The following is a 20,360-nucleotide window of genomic DNA, read 5'->3' as shown; positions in this document are numbered from 1 at the left end:
TTTCCTTTCTTTTTCTTTCCTTATCTTTACTTTTCTAACCATCCATTTCCCTTTATTTCTAATAGGTAAACTAAAGATTGAGTTAAATAGGGTCATCATCAACAATTAAAACAAGCATACCAAATGTAAATCGATCATTGCCACCATCTTCACCATTGGAACCACCAATTCTCTCATTCTTTATCGTTGATAAAATAAACAATTGAAACAATCCATAAAAAAACAAAGCAAAACCAAAATAGCCATATAGTAAAAAATTTGAATCTTTTCAAATTTTATCCATTGTTTTTAAAACCCTAAACAAAGCCTAAATGACCAAAACCCTATGAAAACCCAAATAACCAAAACCTTAAAACAACAATCATTATCCCTCCCAAACCACCTTTTATCACCACAGAAAAATCTTATTTTTTACCTTAAAATACTACAATCGAACAAAAAAAAAAAGAAAAAAAAATAAAATATCAGTTTCATTCTCCATAAAAGAAAGCAAAACAAAGTATAAAAAATAAAAAATAAAAAGAAAGAAAGGGTTTTGGGACTTGAAAATTAGAGGAAAATAAAGTAAAAGGTAGAGAAAAAATAAATTAAGATGTGGTTCAATTTAGAGTGACAAAAGTGTACATTTTGGGTTTAAAATGGCAAGGCTAAATCTTAAATCTAGGCTTTTCAAGGATTTAAAAAAAAAAAAAAAAGAACTAATTGAATGAATGAAAAGAAAAGAAAAAAAGAATCAAGAAAAGCCTTTGGGGCATTTTTGGTGTTGATGAATGGCAATCAACGCAATGAATGTGGATCAAAAACTAGATTTCTTAAGGTTTTTTTATAATTGTAGCTATATTTTATAGAGAGAGAGAGAGAAAAAAAAGAAATAATGGGGAAGAGAGAAGAGAAAAAGCAAAGTGTGAAAAAAAAATTTTAAAAATTGATTTTTATACACAATAAGCTAATGTAATATTTAATAGTTAATGTGACATGTCTAGTCAACATTTTGTTAAAAATTAATGGATAAGTGACAAAAAAAAAAATTTTCAAACGTTAATGACTATATTGAAAAATTTAATAGTTTAATGATCATTTTAAAAAGACCTATATAGTTAAATGATTATTATTGTTATTGTTATTGTTTATTATTATTATTGTTATTATTATTATTGTTATTGTTGTTATTATTGTTGTTGTTGTTGTCAAAAGAAAAATTAATGATCATAAATTTATTGGCATGTTCTGATAATATATTGAGTAAATTTCATAGAGGTCTTTAAATTTTGAGTGAAATTTAAGTTTTCTTTTTAACGTTTAATTAAATTGCATAATCATTCAAATTGAGAACAGAAGCTTATTACTTTTTATTTCCCTATAATTGGGGTCGCACAACTCTATTTATTTATTCACTCAACCCAACTTTGAATTCAATTATTTTTTTTGTTCCGCACCAAAGATTCAAAGACTATTTTTTTTGGATAAATCCAGAAAAAAGTGTATTCTTAGAATTCTCTATTGATACAACATGCTTTTTTAGATCTAGTTCAGTTATTGATAGAGTGAATAGATCTACCATTTCTTGAAATCTCTCTTCTGATTCAAAATTGTGGTGTAATGTGTAGTCCATTGATGTAATGTGTATCCTCCCTATTCTAATCATGGAATAGATGAAATAAATCAAAAATTGAATTTTTGTTCAAGAATGAATCCTATTAGAACTACCTAGTTCATCTTTCGAAACCATCTCACATCCCAGATATGATGAAATAGGATGAATTGAGACAGTATTTTATAAATAAGTTATTATCTTGAATATATTAATTTTTTTTTAATTTTTTTATCACCTAAAAGGGATAAAAGAAACATCTTGTTCTTTCTTCAACAATTTCTGATCTTTAGTGGACCTTTTATTAGAATTTGAACTCAAATGATGTTCTGACCCTTCTGTCAAAGAAAAAAGAACAAATGGATCTTGTAGAATTCCTAAGAAAAAGTCTATTAATTTTAGAAATGGACATTCCACCCTAAAGATGTTCACAGTGTTAACAAAATTTGGGCAATTACATAATTGCCCATACCCAAACATGTATAATGGACCACACCGTCAACAGCTCTTCATCGTTTTCTTTCTCTTCTCCATATTTTCATCTGTGTTTCTCTTCCTCTAGTTAGGTTCATTGATTTTTTTCTCTTTCTCTTCATTTCATGGCTAAAACCTGAACATAAACAATGATTTTAGTTTCAAATTTTAAGGTTAGGCTTACTGATTTTTTTTTTTTTTTGGTAATTTAGAGTTGGTGGGTTGGTAATTATCTTGACGGTAAAAGTAGACAAATTTGTTAAAGCTTTGGAGCAAAGGCCTTTCACATTAGAAATCAAAGATAATTTCAAAGTTTTCATCTAACTTTAGAAATGAGGCATGCATAGTTTTTTTTTTTCTTTACTTAGTGAATTTATTAATTTTCATGATAGTTTTTTTATTCAATAAATCAAAGAGAATGTCAAGTTCTTGTTTGATTGCTTTGGAAGCATAAGAAAATAATGATAATATGGCAAGAAGTTATCTTTTAGTTATGATTTATCCTAGTTTAGCTTAAAGATATCATTTCTATATAGGCTATTGATATTTAAAAAGAAAAACAACTCATTTTCTTAGAAGTAAATAGCTTTCATTAATTAATTAAGTGTGCTTTTGTAGATATAGGAATTTAGAGAAAATAAGCACATTCTTCCACCTAGTATAACTCCCCTTGTATTTGTAAGCCAAACAAATTTTATTTTTAGTTTACGCTTGTGTTATGTTAAACTTTTAGTTTTGAGGCTTTAGAAAAGTAAATTGGTTTTTTCTTTTTTTTTTCCCAAAAAATTGTTGTATTTAGATATGTTAATGAAAATGGTTTTTATTTCATCTCTAATAGATGGGTTCTATTATTGAATCTACAATTATTTCTTGCTTTGTTAATTTCATTTTTTTTAATCTTCAAATATTCTGATACTTGTATTTGTTGGCCAAATTTTGCTTTCAAATTTTAGCTTTTCATTTTTTGATTCTAGCTTTTCCTATGCCCCTTTGATTATTATATGATATGGAATTCGATTATGTTGTCTTTTCCAATGTAGTTTATATTGTTGGTTACTTAAATTTTCAATTAGTGGGTGTTTTTAAAGATATAAAATTGCTTGATGAAAATGTAATTTATAATAATAAGCTAACTAAGATCAAGAAAATTGCCTAGAAAATGTCATATGTAGTGGATATTGGCTAATTGATACTTGTAATCTTTGAGAATTTTTTTCAAGTATGAGGTGAATAATAATAAATGAACATCTCATATCAATTCCAACCAACAAAATCGAAACTAGTTTTTCTTCATGATAAATCTCATCAATTTCAACTCATTTCTAAGATTTTTTTTTTATAACTTTTTAATTCATTTTATAGTTGCAAATGATAAGGTATTTCTTTCCCAAACTAAGTACTTGAAGTTATTTTCCATTCAACGGTAAGTATTTTAAGTTATTTTCCATTCAAGGGTGTAATAATCTCTAGAACACCTTTATAACAGATTTTCTAACATTGAATTAATAGTAGGATCATTTTGTCTTACTAAATAGATAACTTTGGAGTGGAATGTCTATTTCTGAAATTAATGGATGACTTGAATTTCAAGTACGAGGTGAACAATAATAAATGAACATCTCATATCAATTCCAACCAACAAAATCGAAACTAATTTTTCTTCATAATAAACCTCATCAATTTCAACTCATTTCTAAGATTTTTTTTATAACTTTTAAATTCATTTTATAGTTGCAAATGATAAGGTATTTCTTTCCCAAAGTAAGTACTTAAAGTTATTTTCCATTCAAAGGTAAGTATTTTAAGTTATTTTCCATTCAAGGGTGTAATAATCTCTAGAACACCTCTATAACAGATTTTCTAACATTGAATTAACAGTAGGATCATTTTGTCTTACTAAATTGATAACTTTGGAGTGGAATGTCTATTTCTAAAACTAATAGATGACTTGAATTTCACTCAAAATTTAAGGACCTTAATGGAATTTATCGTAATATGTTTGTTTGTTCTTTGGTGACACCATGACATGGTAATAGTGATGACTTTTCCTTTTATTCCTTTTGATTGATTATAAATGAGATTACATACTGCCTATAGACTAAATTAATGCATTTTTGTTTTAAAGTGTCAAAATTTTGCAAATGATATTTTACATGTTTCTTTTTTTTTTTTTAATTAAACATTATCAAATAATGAAATCAAATAGTTATCATGCTAAAGTTATCAAGGAATTTGGGATGATAGATTAGAGAATAAATACAAAAGAGGACTTATGTTTGTTAATGTGTTCAAGGCATGGGCTCTCAACTTTCAAGCTATTTTCCAACACATTTATGGTTCATTTTTTAGGATGGTGGCATCAAAAGTTAGAGCAACAACGTCACTTCCCGTCGTTATTGCAAGTTTTTATTTTTTATTTTTGAATAATCTTAACAAATAACAATATAAAAAAATTAGAAATAAAACAACAAATTGTCATCTATAACTAACAATAAAAGTATGTTTCTTTTCTGTTTTATCAAATGAATGTATGTTTATTTTTTTATTCCTTTTTTGAGTTGTTCCATTCTTGTGCAAATAAAAAGCATTCACACAAAAGCTTCTAGAGCTTACGTCCGTAGCTTCATAATTTTTCAAAAACTATATTAAAAAGGTAAAAAAAAAGCTAAAATAGAAGTTTTTGGAGCATCTTAAAACTTAAGGCTACTGATTCACAGTTTGCCCAAAAACAAATTAAGAAAGACAAAAAGAAAAAGAGGAAATGGATTTCTACGAATGCAATATAATTCTCGAAAATTCATTTTTGAGAATTATATTGCATTCTTCAAAATTCATTTTTGAAAATGCATTTGCATTCTCAGAAATCCATTTTTGAGAATGCAATATAATTTTCCCCATCATTGAGTTTAAAAGGAGAAGACAAGTTGAGTGTATAAGTTATTAATGATATTTTTGTCATTTACTAAAGGTTAAAATTGATATTTGCTTTGTGAATTTTTTGAAAAAAAAATTTTAAAGGTGTATAAAAAAGATTTTGTGGTATATTTAGAACACCCTTCCTTTTTTTTTTTTGTTTTAACAGATGAATATATGTTTATTTTTATTAATTTTTTTAGTTGTTCAATTTGTATGCAAATAAAAAGTACTCACACAGAAGCTTCTGAAGCTTATGTACATAGCTTCACGATTTTGCAAAAAAAATTAAAAAGGTAAAAAAAAAGCTAAAATAGAAGTTTTTAGAGCATCTTAAAGCTTAAGGCTTTAGATTCACATTTTACAAAAAAAAAAATTAAGAAAGATAAAAAGAAAAAAAAAAAAAGGAAAGAGATCAAGAAGGTAAAAAGGACTACTACCTCGATGGTTTTCCTTCTGATTTATCCTAAAATTATAAAAGTTTTTTGTATGAACTTTTTTTGGAAGTGTAAAAACTAGTAAATTTAAGAGGAAAAATGATTTGTAGTTATGAGATTTTCAATTGTTTTAGTGAGGAAAGGTACAGAATGACAGTGATGTTGGTGAAAGAAGTAAAATTTGTTTTAGTCTTTTCTCATTTTCTTGCTTTTTTTTTTCTTTTTTAGGTTAAGGGGCTAGTTCCTCAAATTTGCTTGCTATTGCATTACCTTACCTTTTCTTTTGGAAATTAAAATTTAGGATTTGTTTGGAGCAATAATATCAATTTTTGCAATATTTTAACACTATAACTATTCAAAGAATCCTTTTATATACTTTATTTGGCTTGCATGTTCCCTTTTTGCATTTAAAAAAAATTGAATGCTTGTGATTTTCTTTTCTATGAGTGGATGTTTAAACTTTTTCTTTTTTCCAATTCCATTTTATTTGTGTAGAGATTGTTAATTTGTTTATTTTTGCTCAAGTTGAGATTTTCACAATGTTAATTTGTACTTTGATGCTTTAGTATGTTTAAAAGCTCATCAAGATTCAAACTTAGTATTTAAGCTTTTTTAAATGGCACAATAATATATTATATACTATTCTTTATTTGAATTTATTAATAAGTTCAACTCTATTGTTCTTTTTCTTTTTTCTTTTAAGATAATGGTGGCATTTTTGCTTGATTAATTAATTCTACCAAGGAAAGGGATAATCAAGAATGTATCTTAATCAATTGGGATTGAATTTTTAATGGATAATTGGAAATTTCTTTGACAAAAAAAGTACATGCTCTTTGCTAAAATTTTAGAGGAAAAGTTCTCTTAGGTTATTAATTTATTTTTAGTACATACGTTAAAATTTGAATTTCATGAATATTGATTAATAATTGCATTCCCAGCAATCCATATAGACTTATGAGAGAGAAAGGAAAAGATAGTCAAGGAGATGATTAAAATATTCTTAAGAGCTCAAATGATTCACGTTTTTTCTTACTTGAATTTGAATGTGAATTATTAGATACACAATTAACCTTTTTCATTTATCTTTTGAGTAGTACTATATTAATTTTAAATTACATGTTTTCATTTCAAATATATAATGAAGTACATGGGCACAGATTGAAACCCATCGATATTTTTTACTTTTTCCAAAAATTTTTTTTTCTTTTTTCCACTTTGATGAAATGTTCATATTTTGAGATAAAAAGGTTTTGTTTTTGTTGTTGTTGTTGTTATTATTATTATTATTATTATTTTGGGAGGTCATATATGATGGTGGATAGTGCAAGGAAACCAATGGTGAATGGAATGGTAGCGAGAGAGAATGTCAACATTTTAAAGGTGTAATAGAGGAAATCAGAGGTGTATAAAAAGAACTTTAGAGGTGTTGATTGTTCTTTACTCATATGGTAATACAATTTATTTGGATCAAATGTATGATTTTTCAGTGAATTCATTTACATCTTTGAGTTAACTTATTGGTGTAAGTTAAAAAACTTAATTCAAGATTTTATTCAAGTGATCATTTTTTTTATGCTTTTTACAGGTATGATTATTCTAAATAACAGTAGCCAACTCAAAAGGTATGCCAACATATTGGTTTTTTTTTTGTTATTTTAATTATTTGTTTGGTTGGCAATAAAGAGTGGTATTTAAAGAAAATTTTTTTTGAACATTGGATATTTCATTTTATGATATAGTGATTGAGAAAGTTGGAAAATGGTGAAGAGAAGAGACTATGTCTTCAATTTTTATTTAGTCATCATTTTGCTTCTATGTTGTTTACTAGTATTTTAGTTGTCAAAATTTTGAAATATTTGATGAATCAAGAATTTAAGGCATTTTAGTTTTTTGCTTTTATGGTATGAATGATTACATTCATTACTATGATTATTTTAAAGGCCAAAAAAATTGCTAATGCAAATCCAATTTGTTATTTTAATTTCAAGTCTCTTATATTTCAATCCATGGAGTGTATGAAGAAGGGATCAATAAGATATGTAAGATAATCCATGATAATGGGATCAAGTTATTTTTCATACCTTAGTTGATTTTTGCTTTTGTTGTTGCCAATATTATGATGTTTATCATTATCATATATGTGAATAATTGTGAATTTTGTTTCTTGCATTACTAATTCCTTAGGTAGGTCTTCCTTTCTGTCTTTTAAGTGGAGTCCTCTTCTAAATTCTTTTTCTACCAAGTAAGTCATTTATTGCTTTATTGGTTTTTCTTTTCAATTGAATATTTTTGTTTTTCTTTTAAATTTTATCTACTTTTTAGTTCATGATTATTGATTTTAGGTTGCTTAAGATAAGGTTCTAGATGTAAAGAAAATGGCTGATGGACACCAGAGATAGCACCTTATCACTTGCAATTAGTTACATGAAGGAGTTTTCATGTGTAGGCAAACATGGCTTTTGTTTTTTTTTTTAAATTTTATCTACTTTTTAATTCATGACTATTGATTCTAGGTTGTTGAAGATAAAGGCTCTAGATGTAAAGAAAGTGGTTGATAGACATCAATGATAGCGTCTTATCACTTGCAATTGGTTACAAAAAGGAGTTTTTATTTGTTGGCAAAAATTTTGAGTCTTTTAGTCATTGGAATTCATTGTTCGTGCTTGCCTTGGAATTGATGTATAGTCTACCATTTGTAGAATCCTCTGAACTACCATTTTATATTGTTGCTTTTATGAAATTGTTTGTGTTTCATACCTATTTTCTTAACTTAATTTATGCACGCCTGTGCTATAGAATCAACAAAGGTATGCCAATAAGATAATTGTTTTTTACTTTATTTTATTTATTTTTCTTAAAAAATCTATTTTTTTTATTTTTCTTACAAGTTAGTTTGACATGTTTGGATTTTACTGTAATAAATGTTTGCCATTTGAATCTCTATAAAACTTTTTGCATTCCACATGGAAATAATAGACCTAGCATGGCACCTGTTGGTGTCAAGAAGCATTTTGCACCATTTTCTGCCTTTACATTTTGTGGTATATACTTCTTAAGATATACATTTGCATGTATATGTACAAATTTTTGTCTTTTCATCTTATGAATCTTTAGGCATCCCTAATAAAGAATTGCATCCCAAAAATTGATTTGGACTGGATTTCATTTTGTATCTTATATTTTTGGAATTCATTGATTAATAGTATTATTATCATAACTCTATAAAAATAACTATAATTGAAATTTTGAGCGTATCATTTCACAAGTTGTTAGTAATAGCTTTTAGTCATTATCATTTACCACTGGCATCATATTGCAAAAGATATCTAATGATGGATTCTTCTGCCATAAGATAATTTTCCTCAAATATTGATTTTGTTATAATCATACTGTAGGTACCTACTGATGCTTCAAAGATAGCTATCTTGAATGCAAATTACATGGCAAAATGCTCAAAGGTAGCTGTTTTTTTCTTTTGCAATTTGATGCTAATAATATATAAAAATCAAAAAGCTTTTTGATCTTCATGAAAAAGCAAGACTTGTCTTTTATCCTTTTACCAACAGTTAGAGCTTTAAAATTGGCTTTTTCATATTATGATACTAATATTGTTCATTTATGTTTTATCTTTTTTAATATATGGTGATACTTATTATGCCTTTTGACTATACAATAAGGTAGCTTACTTTTAGTTCATCATGATAAAAATAATATAATATGATAACACATTTATTTCATTTTCCTGTGGCGTTACGCGAGTTATAATCTAGTTTATATAAAAGTGTTCTTGCAAGATAAATAATTTTTTTATTTTCTATTGGAAAATTTATGAGTAAACCAAGCTAATATATAATAAGAGCAGTTCCAAATCTTTTATTATAAGTTAAACAATGCTTGCAAATCCAACTCCTATTTCAGCATATCTATGAAACCAATATTTTTACATATAAAGAGCTAATTAATAACCAGATAAAAAGTGCAATGAATGGTAAAAATTGTTGATCAAATGTAATTTGAAATGTGTTTTGTGTATTAAGCACATTTGTTCTTGTCATCCATGTGATATTTGAGCATTGGTTCTTTCCCTTTTTGCGATGAAGGTTAATTAGGTAAGCTAACATCAACAGGGAAGGTTTTCCCTCATAATCATTTGGTTGACAGGTCATATGAACTGTGCAATTTATTCCATCTTTCTCTATGGCTTGTTTTGTCATTGAAATCTAAAAAAACTCTTTTTTTTATTTTTTATTTTCAAGTGTATTCAATGGTTTGGGAGGATTATAAGATTTTTTGGAACTAGGTCAATGACACTCATCATTGATTCTTTCACCAATCTTTTTTCAAGATTATCAAAAAACATGAATTGCTTAATTCTTGTATGATCCTTAATTGTTATTAGCAGTTTGCATTTGTAAAAAAATATTTATAAGAGATGTAAAAAGAAAATATATTTAAGAACATAACGGTGTTTTGATGAAATAATTTTTACCTAGGATTAGGGACTTTTTCATGGTGTTAGTGCATCAAAATTTCTCATTACATGGTATAACAGTCCTATTGCATTCAATAAATGAGTTGTAGAACCACCTTTAAGAAGCATTGATTTCAAGAATTCTTGCTAGACAATTAAACTTGATATTTTGGAACTATAAAATGTATAGTTTGTATAAAAAATGTTTATGCAAACAATGTGCAAGAAAAGGTAACAAAATTTTAAAAAGTTACCATTGCTTCGCTTGAATCAACTTCAAACCAGTCTTCAATTGTCATTTTGATTTGTTTTTCTCCTCTTGTGTTGGAAGTCTTGGTGCAATGTTCATTCCAAAGGCAAAATTTTGCTATTTTGATTTTCGAGTTAGTTCCCATCTATGTGCCACATTATATAACCAATTAATAAATTTAAAAAATGAATCATGACATCAATACACAGTAATGAGAACTAAATATCATGATTTCAACACAAACCTTAATTGCAAATTGCTCAATAGATAACAGGTAAACTAAAAGCCTCTCATCCCATCAAATGTGACACATTGGTAATGTCCCTTGTGGATGCCCAACATGTAATCTAACTCCATCACATCCAATCAATATAGAAAATAGCTATTTAGTAAGGTATAAACAACAAAAAAAAAATTAGAAATGCCTGTATATGTAGTACAGGGGAAAAGAATCCAAATAATACAATAAAATAGAAACATTCCATTAAGACGAAAAATGAACCTATTATGTGGAAATTTTAAACTATTTTTGTGAGCATGGTAATTTTATATAACTTATCAACAACTTATAGTGCAATAAACCATAACTATTAGTATCTTCCACATATAATGAGGAAAGCACACATTTAAAAATTGAATATTTAACACCCTTGAAATCTAACTTACCCATCTTTCTTTTTCAAAAGAAAATGATAACAATAGTAACAAACTTGTTGGATCTCAAATGCTTTATAAAGATAGCCAATGCAAATACGAATTGCATACATGCTAGGTAAAAGATGTATAAGAACACTATTAGTTTTGTCCTTGGTTCTTAAAACCAAGCTAGAAAGCCAAACAATGATGCTCATGCTAGTGGCCTTTATGGTAGCATCCAAAAGAATGAATAAGTTAAAATGATTCATTCACCAATTAAGATGTATGTAAGAAACTAAGTAATATAATCTTACCTCAACAAATGAGAGGCAAATCATGAAAAGCTTTTCATTCCTTGGATACAAAAAAAGGTCAATCAAGAAGTTTGTGTTCGCATAATAGCAAAAATCTTGGGGCATGAATGCATCACCTTTATTAGTTTTTGATACTATATTTTGATAATTTTTTCAAAAATAAGACCAAATTGCATAGTGACAGAACTAACAGAAGATAGTAATGCAAATTTACTATAATTATAATATGATTTGTGCCACTTAAATATCAAATATCAAAAAAGAAAGAAAAACAAAATTATAATTGTAGACCCCATATTCTTAATGACATATCCACACAAAAAAACATAAATGTAAAAAAAAAAAACCTTGAAAAGATTACCTTGTTGATAAAATATTTATGTTCTTAAACTTGTTTATCGATCTTAACAACTTGTTTTTACAACATCTCCTTCGTTTGAATTGATTGTTTAAACAACATCTTCATTTTTGTCGCTTTCTACAATAAAACCAAACCCATATCATAAAATAAAAGAAAAAAATGCTAAACGCAAACTTCGATATAAAATGCCTTAAAAAGGAAGAAAAATATGGGTTTTCAACAATTATACCTTGGATTGGTCTTTAAACCTCCAATTGACCATCCCAAATGAAACATCTTGATTGTGAATTTAAAAAAAAAATCTAAAATGAGCTTATGGGATTAAAATAAATTACGAGATTGAAAGGCTTCAATTGTGTTTGAGATAAAAAAAAAAAGGCTTTATTTTTATTCTTGAAATGTAATGAATTAAAGGCCATTTTAGACTAAACATTCATAGCATGAGACAAATAGTGTAAAAATATTTTTATGACCTTTATACGACATCGCAGATAGAAGGGAGTTAGTGGTACAAGGATGGGCCAAGGCAAATTGTTTAACTTTTACAACAAGACAGGGAAGAACTCCTTACACCAGTTTTAGAACTTGAAATCCAGAAAATGATATGGTCCTTTAAAACTTTCAAAGCGTTAGGGCCAGACAAACTACATCCTTATTTTTTTCAGTGATGCTGGAATATTGTGAAACGAAAAGTCTGTGAGACAATCAAAGGCATTTTCGAGGCCAGGTCAATACCTGAGTCCTTAATGATACGCTTATATCTTTGATTCCCAAGATGGCTAACCTATCACGCATTGACCAATTCAGACTTATTAGTCTGTGCAATACCATTTGTAAAATTGTTACAAAGATTGTGGTCAGAGGCTTAGGCCATTTCTTAATAAAATCATATCTCTTTTCTATATTAGCTTTGTATCAAAAAGGAAAGGTTATGATAACTGTATTATTGTCCAAGAAATTATTCATGCTTTCAAAAAATGTAAAGCAAAAAAAGGGCAAATAACGATCAAACTGGATCTGAAAAAAGCTTATGATAGACTTGAATAGAGTTTCATTATAAAGGTTTTGTCTTTTTTTGACGTGCCTAAATCCTTGATTAACCTCATCATGAGCTGCATCTCATTTTTTTTAATCTCAATGCTTTTAAATAGAGGAATGCTCGAAAGCTTTAAACCTTCAAGAGGCATAAGGTAAGGGGACCCTTTATCCCCGTACTTATTCATCGTGTATGAAATTTCTTAGCTTAAGGATTTTGGAAGCATGTGAAGAAAAGAGATGGTTAACTTGTAAACCATCTAGAAATTACCCTCCATTTTCCCATGTTATAGTAATGAAAGAGGTGCTCAATTTCTTCTGTATCGAATCTAGCTAGAAGATCAAGCTCAACAAGTTACATATTTTCTTCTCAGCCAACATTAGCTGCAGTCATAGGGAAAGTGCAACAAATACCTTACAAATTCGTGAAACTAAAGATTTAGGTAGATACTTAGGGTTTCCCCTTCATAAGGGTCAGGTTAGTAAACATGAGTATTCCTTTGTCATTAATAAAGGGGCCAAGTTGACAAGATGAAAGGTAAGCTTGCTATCTCCTGCAGGAAGATTACTACTGATCAAATCTATTATGCAAATGATCCCTTCCTATTACATGTAATGTCATGCACTACCCTCAAGTGTTTGCAAAGAGCTCGATAGTATCAATAGAAATTTTCTATGGGAAGACTCAGAGTAGAAAAAGAAAATACACCTTTCAAATTGGAAGGAAATAACCAAGAATAAAGATGAGGGTGGACTAGGAATAAATGATGCCAAGATATAGAACCAAGCCTAACTAACCAAGTTGGTTTGAAGGTTTATCCATCACAAAAAAGAACCTTAGGCCTTAACCATTCAAGCTAAGTATTTGAATAGTAAGGATAATTAAAAACCAAAACAAAACCCCTCAATAACATGGAAAGTGATGAAATGGGCAGGTCTTATCCTCAAAAAAAGTCTTGGTTGGGTTATTCAAAATGGGGCAAACATCGATTTTTGGTATGACAAATGGATTAAGGGTGAAACAATGTGATCTCTGGTCCATTCAAGCTAAGTATCCGAATAGTGAGGATAATCAAAAACTAAAATAAAACCCCTCAATAACATGGAAAGTGATGAAGTGGGCAAGTCCTATCCTCGAAAGAAGTCTTGGTTGGGTTATTCGAAATGGGCCAAACACCAGTTTTTGGTATGACAAACGGATGGAAGGTGAAACAATACAATCTCTGGTCCCAGGGCCCCATAACAAAAATGAGGAAAGAATTAATGTCAAAGAAATTCTACACTTTCTTCATTTTCGGAAGGAGTGTCCAATCTCCTTCCAATTATTATCACAGGTAATCGAGGCTATGAAAGCTTGTCTTACTCAGTTATATAGACACAGAGAAGACATATCTTATTAGATAGCTACTGCAAATAGAGAATTTACTACCCGTTTAGCTTACAATCTTATAAAAGGAAAAGTGGTAGTGCTAGGAAAACTGAGTGGAATTAGATTTGGAGATTGAAAGTTCTACCTAAACTCTAATTTTTTGTTTGACAATGTATGCATAAGATTTTACCTATGAAAGGTTTTCTCATACAACATGGAATAAATGTTCAAAATAGCTGCATGTTATGTGGCCAAGGGTAGGAGGACATTCATCACATTTTACGTGAATGCTAGTGGACCAAGCACGACCAATGGAAGGTTGCGGGCTTATCTTTGGGTTGTAATTTTAGGGATTGGGTCTAACTTAACACTACCAACACTAGAAGATTAAAACACCATTCTATTCCCTGAGGCTTGTTATTCGTCCATATCATGTGGAAAGTTTGGCTGAAGAGAAACCATAGGACTTTTAAGGGTAGCAGTAGAAGGGTGGATGTAGTCAAGTATGCGATTGAGAAAACAAGGGAATTCTATGCCTTGAATTAGAGACAGGAGAAACGTCAAAGTCTTTTTCGTTCCTGTTAAATGGAAACTACTTGAGTGTGAACGTTTTAAACTAAACACCGATGGGTCCTCTATAAAAAATCCAGGGAGAACAGGGGTTGGCACTATCATTAGAGACCATACAAAAAAAAAGGGTGGTTAGCTATGCTAGATTTATAGGATATGGAACAAATACGTTAGCTGAATTATGGGCTCTGAGGGATAGGTTAATGTTGGCTAAACAATTAAATATTTCTAACCTAAACATGGAAATAAATGCTATTGCTATCATTTCTTTGATAAAAAAACCAATTCACTTCTAACCTATGTTTGCAATTTTTAATCGATGACTGCAGGAAATTGTTGCAGGGAATTAGTTGTTGTGAAATCATGCATACCTTAAAAGAGAGAAACACTTACGCTGATGTTTTGACTCGTTTTGGTAGTTACGCTTTATAACTTCTGAATATTATGAAAATCTTTTTGTGTTATTTCAAGATATTCATGTTTTTATTTTGAACTTGCTTGCTATTGATGCAATAGGAAAAACTTTGTACCATACTATTTTATGATCTTTTATCTAATTCCAATTTCTTCAACAAAAAGTTTTAATCGAAAAAAAAAAACGTTTAAAAAACCTTCATAAAATCTGTGTCACAAAAGTAGCAACATGCATATAAGAATAATATATTATTAAATTAAATGTGGCAGTTAATTCAGAAAATCTTTCTTTAAACAGCAGATCTTTTCCACACCAAGATTCCTGGACCAAATTTGCTGGCTTTTGGGCTGTCCTGATTCTGAAAATGATGGAATTTGAGAACTGTTAAGAGACTAGACCATTCTTCTTGCCAAATAAGACAATTAGTAAGATATACCCCACAAATAGACAACTCATTCAAAAGAAAGAGATGATTTTCTTGGGGAAATCAAATGGTTTGTAACTATATTTTCTAGAAAAGCCACCTACAACTTATGCAAGATTAAAAATTAATAAATTTAAACTTAAAACTTGAGCTAACCGATTAATGCAATCTCAATCAAGATAATATTTAACATAATTTTCAAAAACATCAGGATAATTTAATCATTAAGATAATCTCATTATTGAAATAATTTTATTACTCGTGATCTTAACTCATTTTATTTTATTAAAAATTATTAATTTTTAATAATTAAAAATAACTATATTTGATATTATTAAAAATCTAACATTCTCTTATTTAAAAATTTCAAAATAATCATGCATATTATAATAACTACACAAATAAATGATTTTACTATTATTTAAAAATAATAATATATAAAATACTAGTAATCTTTTATTAAATTCTTAATAAAATATAATTAAATTAATAAATTAAAAATATATATTATTTGATAGATAAACTAATTTTTATAATATGAATTATATAAAAATTATTTAAATTAAAAAATAAAATTCATATATTAAAATTAAAAGATTATATTTTATATATAAATTAAAAAATAAAAGAAATCACAAATTATTTTTGAATTTGTTACAATATATATTAGTTTGAAAATATAAAAATATAAAATAATTACAATTAATTTTGAAAAATAATAAAATTTTTAATTCACATATTAAATAGGTAATATTGACTATTGTTAATTTTACCTATCATTTCACCTTAGTGATAAAAGTTTCACACACCTTTAGATGATAATTAGATCACACTCCAAAACAGTTATTTAATTATTTTGGTGATCCAAGATCACCGCCACAAAAAATCATTAAATGGTTACCAAATACGATGATCTAATCACCATACATAGATCATCATGATCTTTTAAGTGATCTTCTCATATCAAACACTACTAGAAAAGTGACATTCAACCAAATTCCAATACTTGCAATCACTTCCCTTATTCCCAAGTTACGATATCCTTTGTTAAAAAAAAGAACAAATATAAACCCTAATAAACCTTTAAGCTATACTACAAGTCGCATCATCAACAAAGTAGATCAATCATATTGACTTAATCTAATTGCATCAGATAATAAAATCACAGTTAAGACTTTTGATAGCTCATAGCCTCATACAACTAGATTTTTTAGAGTAATAATATATGCTCAATTTCAATGTAAAATGCCCCACGTATTATATTGATTGCCTTTGGGCAAGTAAATAGACGTATATGACAGAGCAACAAGAAAAACATACATGCACATATTGCACATCCAATCACAGAAGACTTATTGCCCGTGTATCAAACAGAAAACAGAAGATGTATCCATTATAATATAAAATCATGATAATTATTATAATGTAATTGGGAAAAATAACCCCAATATGATTTAAGTAATCATGTTGTTGAAGATACTATTGCAAAACAAGAACAGTCAGGAAATCCAACAAATATGTCCCTTGGTTAATGGAAAGAACATGAACCTCAGCAGCCAAATACACACTGACATCTTATACGGTAGCAAAGACAATCCAACTCAAGAGGGTAAGCATAAAGGTGAAAGTCAAGAACATCTAGAATAACAATGTATAAACAAGGAATATGCAACGAATCTAAGGTTCAATAAAACATGAGTTACATGATAGACAATAGAGTCACAAAACTTCTTATAATCTTTTATAAACCTCTGTCTCTACATAGAATCAAATCCAGCTTTTAGAACATCCTGTGAAAGAAAAAAGATGTAGTTAGTTTGTTTTCTTCAGAATAAAAACAAGGGAGATACTAGAATCAAACACAATTACAAAAAGCAGGAAACTAGCTAACTGGAGAGCTATAACCAACCTAAATAAAAGAAGGCACTAAATTAACTGAGAATCTGCATTGACAAATGAATTCAGATCTATATGATGACAATATCCATGCAATGGATCCAATTAAGATAAAAAGTTCACTCCTTTTATCTTCTTACCCTCTCCGAATGGGGGTGCCATATATATGCTAGTTCCTTTATGAACACATTCTAACATTTTGCACCAAGATCTTCCCCTGTTCCGCAAGTCCCTGTGTACTTGCAAATCAATGATTCAGAAAAAATTTCTTTCCACTAGTCTATATCTAACACATTCTTCATCTTGAAACCAGATGGGTTAAATGATCTAACACTACAGTAACTGAGAATCTGCATTTACAAATAAATACAGATCTATATGATGACTGTATCCATGCTATGGACCCGATTAAGATAAAAAGTTCACTCCTTTTATTTTCTTATCCACTCCAAATGGGGGTGTCATCTATATGCTAATCCATTTTATGAGCACTTTCTAACATCACCAAGATCTTCCCCTGTTCCAAAAGTCCCTGTGTACTTGCAAATCAATGATTCTGAAAAAATTTCTTTTTACTAGTCTATATCTAACACATTCTCTATCTTGAAACCACATGGGTTAAATGATAGTCTCACAAAAATCATTCAAGTCATCATAAATTCACAATAGTTAGCCTTTTGTCGGAAAAGGTTGTGATTAACATAAAACTATTGAAATCAAATTTGGCAGACATCAAGTTTTCCCAACAATGAAATTGATTCTTATTATAGCGTTAAAGCATTTTTGGACAACACTATTATTTGTCAGACATCAAAGTTTGTATTCAATGGTATTCTTGGTGGAGAATGATAACCATCACAAAACACTAAAGCATTATACATTTTTGGCTAGCATTTCTAGTTAACTAGGCCATAAGAACAGATTAGCCGCCAGCATTTCTGGACAACACCATTATTTGCAGAATTAAGATAGACACCATATTTGTGCTTAACCTGAAAACTCCCAGGTGTACTTTTAGGCAAAGGCATTTGAGACAATACAAGATCACAAATTTCATCCTAGAAGCATTTTTGCACCCACAGACTAGTCCACAATGCATCACAATGCAACCCTCCCAGAACTGTAAAATCAAATTAAACCTCTGAATCAAAAAAGTGAAGACCTATGACCACGTTTTTTACAGAAAATATGAGTCAAGATGTCATCATATCCAAATAATTCGTTAGATTGAGGGAGTACAGATAGTATTTCTAGATCTTCTCATTTCATAACACGTACATACACCAGAAAAGAATAAGGTCTGGGTGGGCGATTTAATAAGACTTCAACTAAAATAAGCAAATAGATGTTTTTATGTATGAATATATCAATACTTCTCGAAACAAAAGACAGCTGGATAAGAAAGCTTGCTCTTTTTTGATAGCAATCTATGGTGATATCTATCCACACTTCTCCTCTGAAAGCACAAAGGGGTTTCTTATCCAAATAATCTATGTTGCAGCAGAATTCCGACCGACTTATGGTGAAATCAGAAAGAGACAATGAATTAGAAAAAAAATGGAAAACAGTTTCACAAACCTAATATTTCTCAAATTTCCAATATAATGTAGCTTAGTGCGCCTTTCTTCTTTGGGGCTGCTTGTCAGTAGCTAGTCTGAAAATCCAGTAACCCTATAACAAGTGAAACAATGAATCAAATATCTACTTTGAAGACAAATACAACACCAAATAGAAAGAAAAAGAAGTGGTGAAATGCGAGGAGTGAAGACTTGCCAAAGCGAAAACATGAGCAGCTATCAAGAGAACCACCAATAACGGTACCAAATCCAGAAACCATGGGCGCAGAGATTGCACTTCCTTGGCCATTTTAGTTGTTGCGACCGGAAAATTTAGAGGGAGAATCTTTCTGATAAGCCCTAAAGCCAGGGTTTTCGAATTTTTATGCGGTGGCGATGAGTCTAGGAAGCACTGAACCAATAAGTTCAGCTGAGCGGATGGGTGGGCGATTGGGTTCCTCCAATTGATCGGCTCGATTGCAGCTTTGGGAATTGGCCTAAAACATATATAGAATTTTCTTTTTCTGAAAAAATATTTATAAAAAGTGATAATTACTTGTAGTATGTGTTTTTTTTTTTCGAGAAAAATATATCAACTACAGTTATAGTTGTACTTGATAGGTATATGTTTGTGCTCAAGATAGCTATATAACCATATATTTATGTACTTATTTGACAATTACACGAGGATGTGGGATCAACACAAACCGTCTGATTGGCTGCAAGCCATTCACCCTTCATTTTTTCCAATAAAAGAAAATAATATTTAAAAAATCAAAAGTAAAATAAAAAAGGAAAAATGAATTTTTTTATTTGTTCATTTTAGATAAATATTTTCATGAAAAATTTACAAAAAAATAAGAAAGAGAAAAATTAAAATGAGCTCAACCTAATGTTTTCTTATTTCTTATTTTTTATATACGACAAAAAATAGTTCTATTGCTTAAATATTTTAAAAATCAATTCACTTATTATAATTATAATAATATGATTTTAAATAATAATAAATATTCATAATTAGGGAAAGAGGAAAAAAAGGTAAAGAAAAAAGCATGGGATAAATCTATGCAAAAATAACAAAAAAAATTAAGAAAAATTATGAGGAAAAATATTACTTTCGATTATAATGATTAACTCTATAAATTGAAATACTTATAAATATAAAAAAAATTTATCATTGTGGAAAACACTATATATAAAATCGATATCATGGATTTATTTTTTATTCTTTTTTCTGTTGAATTGTATATGAGATGTTTTAAGACCATTAGAATAAAGTTTAAAAAACTCAAATAAAATTATTATTGAGATAAAATTTATCATTATAATTATTAATGTAATCATATATATATATATATTATTGATTATTTAAGTGAAAAGTGTTAGTTAATATATCAATTTCTAAACTTAAGATGTTAACATTAACTTGAATTTCATTAAAATTAATTAAAATCTTTGGAGACAATTTCAACATCATATTTATAATAATTCTTTTTATTTCTCAATTGACAAAATTCAAATGCATTGTCGCAATGGACAAATTCATTTATTTTACCATTAGCGTATATTTAAATTTACAATATAATACAAAATTTAAAAGAATTGTAAATTTTTATTTACAAATTTCATTTAAAAAAAATGACCC

At 28.5% G+C, this 20,360-nt stretch overlaps 1 long non-coding RNA gene across 1 annotated transcript; it reads right to left on the bottom strand.

The window, feature by feature from the left end:
* Window positions 1-16,771: 16,771 nt before the first annotated feature.
* Window positions 16,772-19,331, bottom strand: LOC149515355 (uncharacterized). The gene is made up of 3 exons (XR_016326476.1): window positions 18,933-19,331; window positions 18,738-18,830; window positions 16,772-17,053 (listed from the first exon to the last, which is right to left on the bottom strand). It is a non-coding gene; the product is annotated as an uncharacterized LOC149515355 (long non-coding RNA).
* Window positions 19,332-20,360: the final 1,029 nt, after the last annotated feature.

Source organism: Durio zibethinus, chromosome 13, assembly GCF_047325235.1.
Source record: "Durio zibethinus cultivar Kanyao isolate XHJ-2024 chromosome 13, ASM4732523v1, whole genome shotgun sequence".
NCBI classification, from domain to species: Eukaryota; Viridiplantae; Streptophyta; class Magnoliopsida; order Malvales; family Malvaceae; genus Durio; species Durio zibethinus.
The sequence above is the reverse complement of the archived record's forward strand: the minus strand, read 5'-3'. Positions and strand labels throughout refer to the sequence as shown.